We start from the raw sequence: 14,849 nt of genomic DNA on the forward strand, positions 1-14,849 counted from the left end.
AAAAGATTTCCACTTTCTTATTAGTGTTCACACCTGAATATATATATATATTTCAGTCCACATGTCTGCACTGTAATAGTTATTAAAAAAATCAAAGAAAATTGGAATTTGAAGAAAATGCCTTACATCATCTCGACATCTTACAACAATAGTTAAACCTAACCCAAACAAAAGAGCGTGTTTGAGCTCCTGTTGCACTAAGGCTCTAGAAAGCATATTTAGATAGAGGGTAGAGGTTCATGAAAAGAGGTGGGGTACCTCTTTGCTAAAAAGTTGATGTTAGTTTTGAAACCATTTCCGTAGAAATTGTTTGATGCCCAGCAGAAATGCTTCACTTATTTTTTCTTACGGTTAGAACTCTGCAGCACCCTAACTGGAGCCTTTACTAGGCTTCTAATGCTATAAATACTCTCTTCTTCTTCTATAAAATATTCTACCTGATTCCTACCAGCAACTCATTAGTTTTTTCCTATTTACTGTGCTTCAGAAGAATACATTCTAATTATGATCAAACATAAATTCCTGCCTTCTTCTTCAATTAATGAGGTATTATTTCTTTCTGTCCAGAACAAAGTCAAGACCTTGGAAAGAGTCTCCTTCTCTTGTTATTAGGTTTCACATTATCTGGATGATAATATTATCTGAATGATAACCCTCCTACATCAAACAGACACTGCTTAACAGTTAAATCTCGAATCACAGATAACATGCTTCACTAAACATGTTATTTTGTACAAACTGGAACAAAATGGTTACGAGAACAAGAATGAATTTCTAAATGAATAAATAGTAAAATCAGTATTAAAATATATAATTAAGCAGACTAATAGTAATCAATTTTGTTGCCTTGAAGAAGTCATCTAAACTAAAGACTGTGATTATGGAAGGATAAAAAGAGTTCAATAGCAGCATCCAACCAAGGGAAACAATAAACTAAAAGTTTAAACGTATTATTAAAACACACAGTGCCCACAGCAAGGGAGCAGGACTTGCAACATTAATTGCTGGTGTCTAGACCATAATTTGTTTTTAGTACCCACAAGTTTAATCCATTCAAAAAAGAAAATAGCTTATTAATGACAGGTTTAATAAAGCTGGTATGCAATCAGTCCCCAACATGTTTAGAATCACAGCTTCAACTAATTTCCTGTACTATAAACACAAAAGTTACATGTCAGTTTAATTTAGAGCTATTGGAATCTGCAGATTACGTCTTGCAACTAGTAATTTAGTGCTCAAATGGAGTAAATACCCAGCTGATGTCTTTTAAAATATCTTTAGTAAGATATTTAATACTTGTATTCAATTAAAAAATTGAAGAATTTATATCTGCCAAAAAATGGCAGAATTTAAATATTCTCTGCAATGAAAACTACACATACACAAATGCAAATAAGTGCAATTCCTACCACTAATAACTCAGTTCTGTGTCTCCTCATGTGAAAAAGCTCCCACTGAACATAAATGAGTGTGAAAAACAATACTTCTACCTTACATGTATGATCATATAGTCAAAACTGAGCAATGAACATTTGAATGACTAAAGAAACCAGTTATTCATGCTTCCGTATAAAATTAGAAAAAAGAGAATTTAATTTAAGAATTCAAGAGTTGTGATTAATGGTTCTGTGTCAGGGTGAAGGCTGGTCACAAGCAGTGTCCCTCAGGGGTCAGTCTTGGGACCAGTGCTCTTCAACAGCTTCATCAATAACACAGATGACGGCATTGAGTGCATCCTCAGCAAGTTTGCAGACAACACCAAGCTGAGTGGTGTGATCGATACGTTGGAGGGAAGGGAAGCCATCCAGAGAGACCTAGACAGGCTGGAGAAGTGGGCCCGTAGGTACCTAATGAGGTTCAACAAGGCCAAGAGTAACATCTTGGGCAGGGGCAATCCCAGGTATTTATATCGACTAGGGGAAGAACTCCTTGAGAGTAGCCCTGTGGAGAAGGACATGGGGGTCCTGGTAGACGAGAAGCTAGACATGAGCCAGCAGTGCCGCTTGCAACCTGGAAGGCCAACTATGTTCTGGGCTGCATTAGAAGATAAGTGGCCATTAGGGAGAGGGAGGTGATTGTCCTCCTCTACAGAACTCTTGTGAGGCCCCATCTGGAGTACTGCATCTAGGGACCCCAGACCAAGAAAGATGCATAGCTCATGGAATGAGTCCAGAGGAGGGACACTAAGATGACCAGAGGGCTGGAGCACCTCTCCTATGAAGAAAGGTTGAGGGAACTGGGCTTGCTTAGCTTGGAGAAGAGAAGGCTCTGGGGAGATCTCGCTGTGGCCTTCCAATACTTGAAAGGAGCATATAAGCGGGAGAGGCAACATCTCCTTATGAGGGTGGATAGTGATAGGATAAGGGGGAATGGTTTTAAACTAAAATGGGAAGTTTAGGGGAGATATTAGGAAGATGTTTTTCACTCAGAGGGTGATGACACACTGGAACAGATTGCCCAAGGAGGTTGTGGATGACCCATCGCTGGAGGCATTCAAGGCCAGGCTGGATGTGGTTCTGGGCAGTTTGGTCTAGTGGTTGGCAACCCTGCATATAGTGGGGGGAAAGGGGAGGAAGGGGGAGGGAATCTAGATGATCTTTGAGGTCCTTTTCAACCCAGGCTGTACTATGATTCTGTGATTCTATGATTCTATGATAATTACATACAAGGTCAAGCAATATACTATAATGACTCAATAAATAACATGGAAAAGGGCATAACTTGATATTCATTTTCATTCTTGTGTATTTATTTCTATGAAGTCTAATACAGACTTCATGGTCAGTTCCAGTCATTTTACTTGAAAAAGGCACAAGACATGGCTTTTTAATAAATAACTCTGAAGTTCTTTCCTATCTAATTTTTATTTGATAAAACAGTCTCTCAGTAAATATCAAGGCAAAATCCAGCTAACATCCCTTCTTTAGGGTGACGATATCGTTTACAGATTCTTTTTAAGTGTTAGATTTCCATTAGACATTTAGCTGAAGATAGAGGGGATAAAATGTCTATAAAGTATTACTGCATTAATTTTAAATAATATTCATAAGAACCTTTGTTTCAGAAATCATTGAAGAAATGTTTCATCAAATCATTCTAGCATGCTAAATTAGTTCAAATTATGGAAAACAATGGAAAAAAACTTAAAGTTCTTTATTCTAACATATTTTATGCAAAATATCTAGACTCCTCAGCCTTCTGTTTTCCAGTCTGAAGAGCCCTTGGTCTCTCAGCCTTTCCTCATATGGGAAATACTCTAGGACTCTTATTATTTTTGTGGATCTCTTCTGGACTCTCTCTAGGAGGATCCTGTCTTTTTTTTTTTTTTTTTTTCTTTTTTTTCAGTGAGGAGCATAGTATTTTGCAATTGGATAAAATATTTCAGATGTGGCCTCACAGGTCAAAGTAGATGAAAAGGATCACCTCCCTTGACCTACTAGCTACGCTCTTCTTGATGAACCCTGGGATATCATTGCCCCTCTTGGCCACAAGACCTCACTGCTGGCTCATAGCCAAACTGTTATCCACCAGGATCCCAAAGTCCCTCTCCTAGCTTTTTCCCAGGAGGTCATCCCCCAAGCTGTACTAATGCATATTGTTCTTGCAAAAGCTTCTTTGCAAGGATGTAGGAGGAGAAAGTGTCAAATATCTTGCTGAAGTCAAGTTATACAGCATCCATTGCTCCCACCTTTCAGCCAGTTTTGACATCATAGAAGACTATCAGATTGGTCAAGCATGATTGCCCCTTCATTAATCCATGCTGACTACTACTTAGTTAGACAACCTTATTTCCTTCAATCGCTTGAAGGTGGCATCTAGAACCCATGATATCATCACATTCCCAGGGATAGAAGTCAGGCTGATTGGCCTGTGGTTTCCACGTCCTCTTTCTTGCCCTTTTTAAAGACTGGAGTGACATTGATTTTCCTACAGTTTTCAGGCACCTTTTCAGTTTTCCTTGACCTTTCAAAGATCACTTCTGCCAGCTCCCTCAGCACTTGCACATGAAACCTGTCAGGGCTCATGAATTTGTGTACATTGATTTTGCCTAGATAATCATTTAATGGTCTTCCATTAAATTATAAAATGAAAATGATTTTGAATGCAAGAAATAAATCAACATGACTTTTTTATTTATTTTATTAATACTTGTTTGGTAAAGTTCTTCTACTGTCTTGAATAACTCAGTTATCTCCTGAATATTCCAGATGAAATATAACTACAAATCGTGATTTACATTGATAGGAACTTTGGATGGTTCTCTCAACTCCACTTTTTCAATTATTTATTTTATTAAGGTGATAGTATTTCACTCACATAGCAGAATTTTGTGTGCAGCTAATTATCAAACATTTTAAAGTTAAATATTTTTCCTATCCTTATTGGAGACTGAATTCCAATTAATGGCACTAAAGTGAAGTTTGCATGAAATGCCAATAGGACTCAGAAATCTGTTTCTAAAGAACTCAATAAACTATCAAAGAATTTTTGTCTTGATTTATACACTACTAAATGATTTTCATCGTTTATAATGTCTTCTCATGACTGAGAATGATAGCAGAATGAAATTTTTATTATTACATTCACTTTCAATATATAGTATATGTTCAAATTATTGGTGAAGATTCTGGATTCTTAATTACTTATTTATTTTTCTTGTCTTCCTTGTCTTCCCCTCAATATTCTGACAGTCTTCCCATTCTTTTTTTTTTTTTTTTTTTCCTTCCTTCCTTCCTTATCCTGTTGCTCTGGAACAATCAGAATTTTAGTAATTAGATACAGTAGACTAATTTACCAAGTAAAACATCTCTATTAAATCATTGTCCCTGTTTACTAATTCACGTGTAGACCAGATTTCCTATAATGTTCATCTGATACATATTTTCTCTTGATAAAACTTGGGCAAGTAATTGTACATCCAAACCTCTACCAGAAGAAGAAAATTCTTATCCTACCGCCAGCATAATATTTTGTGTTAGGCTACAGGAAAGAAGAATGTGTTCTCTGTGCCTATCAATTTTTATAATATTCATGTCTTTCATGAAAATTCAATGTTTTAAGTGGCCTCATTGCTGTCACAGAATTATGAATATTTTAGTGCCTACCAAGAAAAAAAAAAAAAACAACACATTATTTAGAGAATCATCATTCTTTGACTTCAGCAGAACTCTGAGATGTTTCTGTCATGATGTATTCCAGAAAACAAATGACATCATAGATATTATAGCTTTTGAAAATGCATTACTGGAGAATGAGATTTCAAGAAATAAAGATAGCTGGTTATAGACTAGATAAATTTTAGCTACTTTTAGTAAATCAGCTGTACTTGGAATGTCAGTGCTTTCATAATACATATTGCTTACTCTATCCACTACAAAATTTAGACTTTGAATGTTCCCTCACAGTATGTTTTTGTTTTGTTTTGTTTTGTTTTTCTTCATAAGGCTGTCGTACAAGCAAAGGTTGCTGCACTTTAAAAATCTCCATAATGAGCTCTTTCTACATAGTATGCACTCTACTATAAGTAAATTGCAGGCTCTCAAAATCAGCCATAGAGAATAAAGAACTATTACTAGAAGGAACAGAGAGCCTTATGGAATAAGCAGAAAATTGTCCCATAGTCCTCATGACACTTAATTTCAGTTTACTATGCTGTCATAAGTTTTGTTCAAAGTTAGTTCAGTAATGCTGTTTAATTTACTTGCAAAATAAAATATTATTTATAAATATGTTCCCTTTTAATATGAAGCCACAGACCATCTTTCACTGGGGCTCTCCCTTCAGCAAAACTTTGTTGTCGTACTTTGACCTGCAAGCTATTTAGTAGCTAGGTTCCTCTTATAAATGTTTTCAAACAATGACAGTCTACTGTACATATATTAGTTAATTTGCTTTAGACACCATCTTCCAGATTTGTCTCTATTGTTTCTTGCTGACTTGAAACGTAAGAAGACAGGTAAGGGAAGAGAGAGAGAGAAATGGAGGGTAAAATTTAAAATAATGCCTTCAACTAACCAAGTTTGAGATTATTAACTATCACTTCCTGCAGATAAATACAGCCTTCTTACAGATCTTGTCCAAGAGTACAGTGATGTGTACTCAAGTTAGAAAGAACAGAAATGTATCTGATTAATGCAAATAGGGAAAATAACAGAATTCAAGCATAAGATTAGCTTAGTTGTGAAAACTGGTTATGATAAGATTAGCTACTCTCATTTCATCTAGTGTTTTTATATTGACAGTTTGACAGTAATTTCTTCCCATGGAATCAAATCAAGTCTAAACAAAACAAAACAAATAATCTCCCCATAAAACCGAATCAGTGTAATATAATTATTAGAGAGGATAATAAAGAATGACTTTCCTATTCAAATAATAAAAGATCAGCTGAATTCAGATCACAGAGGGATACCTCATTTAAGTGGCTTATTCCCATTAATCTGTCACTGTCATTTTTTCTCTGTCAGGTTCTTAAACTCTATATTATTCCCAAAGTTACTTCTTTGTTGTTGTTATTTCTTAGGTGAGGTCAGTTTTCTCTTTTATCTGTAATAATTTAACCACTTATTGTTGTGCTCATACAGCACAACGATTAGTGCTACCTGAAGAGAAAATTCAATGAGAATCTGAGATTCAATGAAAGTCTGAGAATAATAATAATAATAATAATAATAGTGATAATGAATATATATATGTATGTATGTATGTATGTATTTTTCTTATGGCTTGGAATATCTACCTCTCTTGAGGCTGATATAAAACATATTATGTATTAAATATGATACAATAATGAGGATAGAATGAGAAGGATAAAAATAAGAGAATTTGTGAGTTGACATAAAGACAATTTACTTGCAGAAGAAAAAGCTGTGCATTCAAGCAAAGGAAAATCAAGGAATTCAGTCACTGCCTCCCATCAGTACATAGATGTTTAGCCATTTCCAGGAAAACAGAGCTGCATTAGGCAAAACTGTTAGTTAGGAAGACAAATGCTGTAATTCTGTAAGTCCCTTCCTATTCCTACTTTTCTCCCAGTTGTTACTGCTGAACGTGTGGTACAGGACAGCCCTTTGATCAGTTAGGGTCAACTGTTCTGGCTGTGATCCTTCTCAGCCTTTTGTGCACCATTACTGGAAGAGGCTCAGTGGGAACAAATATCTTGACTCTGTGCAAGAACTGCTCAGCAATTTTCTTACAAGTCCTGAATACATAGTCATATGAGCTGGTACAAAGCTAGAAACTATCTTAGCCAAAATCAGTACAGTGACATAAAATACAAAGTTACATAATAACAGAGAAGCTAGAGATACTTTAAAGGATATGATCGGTAAGTTCTTTAACTCACTAGCTGTACATCATCTTCCAATAGATAGCATATCATTCATAGTATATCATAAGGGCAAAAATGGCCACAGATCTTCGTACCAAAATATTCTCTTGAATACTGGGTGCCTGATAATGAAAATTATGGAAAGAGGAAGAACAATATGTAGTGATGCTACTACTACTGGGCGTAAATCAACACAATTGTACCTTAGGGACTTTCTCAAGACGGAGATAGTACGACTATATTTACTGCTCTACGGATTTTTTTCTCTCTTCATTTTTCTTCTGGCTTTCTCTTGAGATTATGAATAATATTGTATCCAAAACAACTTGTTGCAAGGAATTTCACAGCTTTGCTATAAGCTGTATTTATTTTGAATCTTGCAGTTGTCACTTTCAGTTTTTGGACTAGAGTTTTCTTATTGGAAGAGAAAAATAAGTTATTGTTCCCTTCTGATTTTCCTCTTGACAGACATGATTCTATAGAGCTTTGTCTGGACTTCCTTAGAAAATCTCTTTTCTAGATTGAAGAACACAAAATATATAGACATTTCTTATAAAATAATTTTCTTATTACTGTGTGTTTTTTTTTTTTTTTTTCCCCAGCTCCTCATCTTGACCATTGTTGTGATATTTACCTCTGAGAAAAATCTCAAATCCAATTCTGAATGATAAATAACAATCTCTTCTTGTAACGCTTGGACTGTTTTTCGCAGGGAGAATCTTTTCACAATTACTGCATGCTAAATTTCATCTGGCAGTTTACTGTCCATTCCTTTAATCAACTTACAATTCTTTCTTTCTCCACAATGAAGCACTCCCCTAAATAGCTAACATATTCAGAAAACTATGTGATATTAGTTTTGGTTCTCTTTTTCAGCTCTGCTATCAGTATGTTAAGTATAATGCGTAAAACTTGAAGACTGCTTGAGTACTTAAAAAATTTAGCTGTTTTATAATATGATTAACAGCCTCAAATGTTCTATAAATCATCAAACATACAGACTACAGATTTTACTTTATATAGAACATACAATAAATTGCCAAGCTGTCTGTAGAGTTATAAAATAACCATAATTTTTTCTGTAATGCTTTACTAGCTGTATATTGTTTTCTCATTAAGGAATTATCCGCTTCCCAGTCAAGTCAATGGACAGACTGCTTTATTAATCAAAAAAGAAGTCATGTCATATGTGTTTGACAGTCAGATTACATTATAAAATATAGGTTGAAAAAAATTGATTTTTTGCAAATGTGTATAACTAGTAGAATGCCTTCTTACATGAATCAGTGAATTGTTTTCCTGTCTTACTTCACTTATTTATTTTGTACAGTGTTTATTCATTCACTGTGCAAAGGCTAGAGTGAGGCATCACACAAAACAGAGTCATTAGAAGTGTACTTTATCACTGATATTGTTACTCAACCAGTTCTTTCCCTACATTTCCTATATTTCCTACATAATTTATAGCACACCTTAAGAGTTACACTCTAGGAATAAGACTTTCCTTTTTCCAAGACAAAAAAATCTCAACTATGATTTCATTCCTCCCCCTGAGGACTTGCATACAAAATTTTATTACAAACTCTACTAATCCAAACACTACGCTCTATTTCTCAACTAGAAGAACATTTCTGAATTTCAACAGGGATACATGTTCCAGGGCATACTAAATACTACCAAGCAGAAGGAAGTCTGTGGTTTACATATGTGAAAACATCCAACCCAAAATAATTCCTTCCATATAAATAAGTACTGTAACACTAACCACTGTGATATCTTACTTTGAGTCTTTGTTGATTTTGCCACTGTCCATGAATTTTCTCACCTAAGGAAAAATAGAAGGAGAAAATAAAACATTGTAAAATGCATAACAAATTCCTTTATTAAAGAATTAAAATTTAAAAATTATCACAAGCAAGATTTGTTTGTCTGATTTTTGACTCCAATTGTAGGAAAAAATCTGTATGTTGAATAACTAATCCATATCAGCAAAGATTACATTTCAGCTTAGGTTAAAATGTACTTCCTTTGTTTTCAAACTGTGTTTTCAAACTGTGTAATAGTAACTCATAGCAATATAAAAGACTGTAATTCTAGTTATGTCTTTAACATATATATATATATATATATATGTATATATATATATTCAGTCTTTTTTTGTTATGGAGATATGGATATTGAGTTTCACAGTCTGTAAGAAAACAAACATTTTCTGCACATTTGATACGTAAAATTACTATGTATCATACTTGTTCATTGTATTCAATTGTAATCAATACATATTTTTTATTTCAAATCTAAATTGAGAAAAATCAAACATAAAATTAGACACAGAGTAAAGAACCCAATCCAGTATTCACTGAAAGTAGTGAAAAACAGACACTCTTTCTGAGAGTTTTGGAGGCAGCCCTGAAGGATGAATTGCACTTAAAAGGTGCAGGTTCTTTCTATTAAGCAGACATATTGGCTTCCAAATGACAAAACATCCATCATGATCAAGAGACAGGGCAAGAATCTCTTCAGTTTACACTGTTGTTCTGAACAGAATTTCAAAGTATAAAAATCAGTATTCTTTTCTTCATTTAATTGAAAATATTTGCAGAATGATTCCCATAATTTTGGTAAATAAATAAAGGGAAAGGACTTTGGGGATGTTTTTCTAAATAGCAAAGATAAGAGTTTGTGCTGGTTAGAAATCTTTCTTTGAGTTTATTTTCCACAGCATAAGATTTATTAATCCTCATTTTTTCTACTGTGTTCTCAGTCAATCTCAAAAGAATATGAGTATAGGGACATGATGTTACTGGAGAAAGTTATGAGCAATCAAATTCTTTGATTAAATGACTCCTTCACACACTTTACAAAAAACAAAAACAAAAAAACACAAGTAGATGTACACAATTTTCCTCAGTGAAGACCAATATTTTTTAAATTCTAGAAATCAGAGGCATGCTGTGAAAACCTAGCTGGTGAAAGCTGAATGTCTGTGCTGAGAAGTGGAAGTGACTTTCTTTCATGCTTTTTCACTTTCAAATAGTACAGCAGGGGGAAGGTTGTTGTACGTATATTGTGTCCTGGACCTCAGGCTGGAATTCTGCCCTTAGTTAGGAAATAGCTTTGTGCAAATTCTATATACAAAGTTCTTCTTTCTCCCATATTCTGCCCACATTGCTGGCTAAAGAATAAGAATGAAAAGAAGAGATATGGCTAAAGCCAATTTCAGCTTATTTTATGGGACTGCAACACCAGACAGGAAAATGGAAAGAAGATAATCAAGAGGAGTGAATCCAAGCATCTGCTCTCTGTGCTGCAGATGCCCCAGGGTCCAAGAAAAGACACAGCAAGCAATCATCAACATGATTTTTTGTATTGTTTGGCTCTTTGTACTTTCATTTTTATTGGAAATTTCTATGTCAGTCCTAGCTCAACAAAACCAGTTCACTCTTTGTTCATTTTTATCTGATTCTGGATCCACCTCAGATTCACAGATATTGAAGAGAATCAGTTTTTATGTCTCCAAAATACTACTCTTTTTCTTATTGTATCATAAAAGATACCTAAGAGAACAATATTATTAACTGGTATTCAGACTTAAATATTACATAATTTAGCAATTTGCATACACTTCTATTTTTGATTGTGAAATAACATTAAAAGGTGCATAAATAACACATTTATGACATAACAATAAAAATTTTCATCATAGAAATTTTGTACCAGGTTTCTCACCAGAGCAAAACTCTGTCAGAGAATGGTGAAACATTGAGTTCATACAAAAATGAAGAGTCAAAAAGTTAAGACTACATTTGAATATATATATTCTTCAATATTATATGGAGCATATTCAGAATATGTTAATATGTCTGCTGATTTGATTGCAGTATCTGTGCTCTCACTGAATGCGTCCAGATTATCTAGTGAAATATGTAATTGAGAGCATATTTTACTACTCTAGCTGTTTCTTTCATCAGTAAATTCAAAAGAGATAAATAAAAAAAAAAATTGTGATCCTCAAATACACCTTCCAATGTCTAATCTTAAGGCCAGATTATGGAAATACTTATATGAATGAGTAATTCAGCACACGCAAGTAGTAAAAGTGAAGCTGACAGGTTAGTAACCAACAAGTGACAAACCATAGTGTCACACATAGTGGGTCAAAGAATGTCATTGAGCTACAGCTTAAGGCATACATTTCAAAAAACAAACAAACAAAAACAAAAAAAAAAACATAAATAATACAAGCGTATTAAAAAAATTGTTCTGTACAAAGCTATATTTTAAGAAAAGTAAATTAAATATTCTTCCACTTCATAAATAAAATATCTAGTGTGCAAACAGTAGATATAGCATTTATTATACTGGGGAGCTAGGATATAATTAATATAAATGAAGAATTCTCTTAGCTCTTCAAGAATTTCTGTTCCACTTGTCAGAATAGTCTCAAAGCACTCGTTAAACTCTGCTCTGAGACCTGTGCTACAGAAGAGGTTCAGTCAGAATTTGCCCTTTGGATGTTTACTTCTCATGAAGATCTTCCAGTAAAAATGATGTAATCTGTACTTTATAGCAATCATCAGTCTTTACTCTCTCTTTTTATCTCATATTTCAATAGTTCTTTTCTTCTCTCAAATAATGGCAATTACTATTTTAAAAAATATTGCTTGGATTTGTAGCACCTCAGTGTTTTTATTCCTTCTTTTCTCTTCTCGTTAAAATACCCTTTTATTTCCCTTTCTTTTCCTCTCTCCCTTCTAGTGTACCTTTGTGACCAGAGGGCCAATGGTATCCAATGGTACATAAGAAAGAGCATGGTCAGCAGGACAAGGGAAGTGATTCTCCCTCTCTAGTCTGCCCTTCTGAGGCTGTGGAATACTTGGAATACTGTTCCCAATTCTAGGTTCCTCATTACAGACAAGATAGGGACCTCCTAGAGAGCAACCACAAAGATGATCAAAGCCTGAATACCTCCTACATGAGGAAAAGCTGAGAGAATTCTTCAGCCTGGAGAATAGGAGGCTGGGAGATGATCATCAATGCTTGTAAATATCTGAAGTGAAAGAGTCAAATGGATGGGGCCAGAATTTTCACAGAATCACAAAATCGCAAAGTCACCAAGGTTGGAAAAGACCTACAAGATCATCCTGTCCAACCATCCCAGCTCCTTCAGCCGCTCCTCTTAAGGCCTGTGCTCCAGACCCCGCACCAGCTTTGTTGCCCTTCTTTGAACCTGCTCCAGGGCCTCAATGTCTTTCTTGCAGTGAGGGGTGAAAGTGTGTGCAGTGACAGAACGTGGGACAATGACTAAAAACTTCAGCAAAAAGAATTCCATAAAAACATATCACAGATCTTCTTTAATGTGAGGCTGACAAGAGTACTGGAGTGGGATGCCAAAAAAGGTTGTGGAGTCTTCCTTTCTGGAGAGCCATCTGAACACTTTCCTGTGTATCTTACTCTAGGGATTCTGCTTTAGCAGCGGGATTGGACTTAATCTCTTGAGGTTCCTTCAAATCTCTATGATTCTGTGATTTGACTTCCCCTTCCTTTCTTTTTTTAAGTTTTTAAATTATTTTCAGCACCTACTGATATCTTTAGTCTTTCTTAAACTTTTACAGATTGTATTGCATTACATTGCACATAAAATCTGACATATCAGAAATTTCAGTCATTTTTATTGCTTTCCTTATATTTATTATTAGAGAAGCCTAAATATATGGTTTCTATTCAAGCAACGATTTACTTGGAATCATGACAAAAAATTCAACTATTATGGACTTCTGCTAGTTATAACTTCTTTAATGCCCAAGCACTTTTGCATATTGTCCCATTTACTGCCAGTAAAAAAATTATCTCTGAATCAAATTCAGGACTGTAGGATCATATTTTTTGGTATCATATTAACATATTAACTAAGGTGTCAAGCAATTTACTTTCTGATATTTTTGCAGAACAAAGTTTACTTAATGCAAATTCACCATTACATTGAGGACCAGAGCATCCTACATTTAGAACATAGATTTTCCCCATATATCAGTCCTGAAGTGTCACAAAACATTTATGAACATTAAACTTTATATTTATCAGCAAGTCTGCTAAACATTAGGTGAGTTCCTTAGCCATGCAAAAATAATCAGATGCTTAAGTGTTTGCAGGAACAAGTTTTAAGTTTTTTTCCATGAGCTTTGGATAAGTCCTCTGCATGGGAATGAAGTTCATTCAGTAAAATTATCAATGGCAAAATGCACTATAGGAAAGTTTCTAAAGTCCAAGAAAATTAGTTATCAGCTGCAGTCTGATCAGTGACATGCAAGTCTTTGAGTTTCCTGGATAAATTGCACTGTAGAAGTCTTTAACTATTTTTAGCAGCCAATTACTTTCCTGACTTGTAGAACACAACAGAACTTTTCTACTTAATAAAAGTTTATTAAATTGTTCCTTTTTCTTTCAAGAACATATCACCAGAATTTCCCATTTAAAAATGTTTACAGTCATCAATATGACTTATATACTTCTGCATCATCTTACTGCATTATTTTGTCTGACATATTTTCAGTTCTATGGTTTTTCCCAAATTTCGCTATAATCAAGAATAATCTTAGAACAGTTTTTAACTATCTATTCTTAATTTGAGAGATTATTTGTATCTGCAAATACATATATATATAAATCTGTGTATTATGATTTAATATTCTGTCTTGACAATGCAATATTCTTGATATGTGCATTTGTTTTTATTATTTTTATTTTTCCTTTGGAAACTCAAGAACTTCTTTTAAAATCTGAATTACAGCACTCAATGTACTTCCATTGCAGCAGAGACATCAAAAGACTGGTTAGAAAGTTTACTGAATGCAATGAAATGATCTCCCTTAGTGTCTATAAAAAGCTTGAATTGGGACTTTAATCAACACTGGAAATGAATTAAAAAGCAATTTGCGATTTCATAGACATGGCAGATATAAGTTTTTAAATAAGTTTTCCTACTGTTTCAGTTTTAAAGCCTAAAACCCTGTACCTATTTTCCCCAAAGTGACAAACTGATCACTCCTCTAACGTTATTTCTTTCTTCACAGACAAATCAATCAGACTGAATTTCTAGTGTAACATCTCTATTATTTCTGTAAGTGGTGCTAGAGCACCTCTGCCATTATGAAGTATTTCTAACTTTATAATACTTATGATAAACTACTATTTCATTGCACATAACTTGCAAAACGAGGGTTGCAGGACACTCTCCGCCTGACTTGCATTAAATAATGGATATTCAAAATTTATAGTTTTAGTATTCTGATGGTACAAACATGTGAAGTGATTACAAAAAGAACAGAAAAAAACCCAGCAGTTTATATCGTAATAAGATATTGTTAAGCTGATTTCTTTTTATTTATGAGATATTCTTGAAGTCAGATTTCCCATTTTCTGCTGCTTACCTAAGGATTGTCTGTGTCTGAGAATATATTTATATCAGTATATACTTGTGTGGGTATATGTGTAAGGTATACTTGTTAATCCATCTGAA

At 34.2% G+C, this 14,849-nt stretch overlaps 1 protein-coding gene across 9 annotated transcripts in view; it reads right to left on the reverse strand.

Annotated features, from left to right (window-relative positions):
* The window catches only part of PTPRD (protein tyrosine phosphatase receptor type D), a 1,190,026-nt gene that overhangs the window by 441,429 nt on the left and 733,748 nt on the right, over nt 1-14,849 (reverse strand). For all 9 annotated transcript variants that reach the window (XM_085214154.1, XM_085214153.1, XM_085214152.1 and 6 more), the window contains one exon: nt 9,112-9,155. The gene's annotated coding sequence lies outside the window, so the exon portion shown is untranslated. The remainder of the gene's footprint in view (nt 1-9,111; nt 9,156-14,849) is intronic.

This window comes from Meleagris gallopavo, chromosome Z, assembly GCF_905368555.1.
Source record: "Meleagris gallopavo chromosome Z, MGAL_WU_HG_1.1, whole genome shotgun sequence".
NCBI classification, from domain to species: domain Eukaryota; kingdom Metazoa; phylum Chordata; class Aves; order Galliformes; family Phasianidae; genus Meleagris; species Meleagris gallopavo.